The sequence below is a fragment of the Neltuma alba genome, unplaced genomic scaffold (assembly GCF_004799145.2).
Source record: "Neltuma alba isolate B1F8T4 unplaced genomic scaffold, ASM479914v2 tig00004432_pilon, whole genome shotgun sequence".
Lineage (NCBI taxonomy): Eukaryota > Viridiplantae > Streptophyta > Magnoliopsida > Fabales > Fabaceae > Neltuma > Neltuma alba.
This window is the reverse complement of record NW_021633704.1, coordinates 424,468-426,508: the sequence shown is the minus strand read 5'-3', so window position 1 is coordinate 426,508 and position 2,041 is coordinate 424,468. Positions and strand designations below refer to the sequence as shown.

At 34.3% G+C, this 2,041-nt stretch overlaps 1 long non-coding RNA gene across 1 annotated transcript; it reads right to left on the bottom strand.

Annotated features, from left to right (window-relative positions):
• LOC114744691 (uncharacterized) lies at nt 1-1,808 on the bottom strand. The gene is made up of 3 exons (XR_003740133.1): nt 1,714-1,808; nt 1,505-1,609; nt 1-33 (listed from the first exon to the last, which is right to left on the bottom strand). It is a non-coding gene; the product is annotated as an uncharacterized LOC114744691 (long non-coding RNA).
• Between the last annotated feature and the right edge of the window lie 233 nt (nt 1,809-2,041).

Genomic DNA, 2,041 nt, shown 5'->3' with positions numbered 1-2,041 from the left:
CCTTTCTTGATTGCTTATAATGTTCATATGCACCTAGCAATAATAAGCATTTGTAAGTGGAAAAACTGATGGGATTCAATCATTCCCAATTTTACATCATTTTCTTATTAGTATTCGCCTTATACTCACATGATGTCTTTGATAAATTTTTCTTTGCCAATTCATGAAAATATTTTCACTTTTTGCTTTTATGACTCCCTAAATATATTCAAAATATACTTTTGATTTGTAAAATTTGGGGAGTCAACGTAAACGAACATCAATTTCAGTTTGCCCACATTCAAAAATAGGCATCAATCTCAATTTTCCCACAATTGTAAATAGGCATCAATGACATTTTCCCACATTCAAAAATAGGCATCAATATCAAATTTCCCACATTTTATATAGTCATCAATCTCAATTATACAACATCATAAATAAAGATCAAATTCAATTTCCCATTGTAAACACTAACTCAGTAACTTGTGCATTAACTAAAAGAAGGAACTAAAACAGACTTGACCTAGTAATCTGTTGTGCATTAACTAAAACAAGGAACTAAAATTGAAGTAAGTGACCTAGTAAGCTGGGAACCAAAACAAAACTAGATATACAAGAGGAAGAATTTCAACAATCATTCATGCCTCATTGACCAATGGCACACACTAAGGTCAAGGATCAACACGAGATTCATGCTTCAATAATGGACTGGAATATGACTTCATGTTATTTATGAATTTCGAATGACATCAAGTGTTACCACATAAAATTACCTATCTGAACTCCGGTGGACAGGAGGACATCCAAAGTCCCAAAACAAAACCAAAACAGGAAGAAATAGTCCACGGAGTATGCTAAAATATATAAACAAAGAATGCAACTATCAAGCGGCTCAAATTAATAATGACAAACACTTGGATTCCAAGTCCCCAAACCCATTTCACCATGATACCATGGTAACTTCCTCAACAGCAGCAGCAAAAGCTAGCTTCTCTATTTTTGTTACGTCAAATTCACTGCTTAAAAGCTTTGAAATGAAACTTCTTGTTGGAGAACTATCTTAGGGATCCATGAGTGTTTGTGAAATACAAAGTTGACCACATGCTAGACTCCATTATGCAATTGATGACTAAAAGCATAGAAGTTTTCAAAAATGAACTGAAATCAATATATGGATGATGCTACAAACGGAAAAAACGATTAGCAGGTAAAATGATTCTCCTAATAGTAAATTCTTTTTATGAACCAGAAATCTAAGATGCCAATAAAACATAGAATGACTTCCGGGTTTGAAGAACATCAATACTCCAAATTTACATCGTACTACCTCCATGCCTATTTACAAGAAACATGTTACAACTACCTCGGGCCCAGAGGTAGTATTGATTAGCAAAGCCCCACCTCAGGTGATGAGAGATGGGATATGCTACATGTCAGCGTGAATAGACCAAGGACAAGAATATATCCGATTATTTTAGAGAGGCTTTCTAGATGCCAATGCCAAAGGTAAAGCAGAATATACCTCAACTACAACCACAGTAATGCCAACCCATTCGCACATATCCAGATTATCTTCAAGGAAAGATTTAACACTCTGAAGTTCACCAGTTTGATCAAATGGAATATCCTGTAAAGGCAAAAACTAACACATTCTCAATTTTTGAAAGAATACAGTGTAAGCTAACACAATCATATCTATGCCAGGAAGAGGGAAGGACAGAGAAAACGAACCTCTTCCCAATGATGATCAACAGTGATGAATGTCACCAAAGTCGCCTCTAGTAGAATTAATACTGTGATGAGTATGTTATACTGGCATTACAATAGGTGAAGGAATAAAAATGGAATAAAAAATATCAGAAAAGAATAACTGGAATTTATATTATTAGGAAAAAAGCAAAACGAAAGAATGAATCACTAAAGTTTAAAGTAAAGAGCTAATCCCAGAGTTGCACCAAAATTCATTTTAAGAACAGAAGGTGCTAAAATTCTCGGAAACAGTAAGGTGGGAAAATAGAAATATTCACTTTAAGCAGGATACAAAAGCATAGGCAGAAGC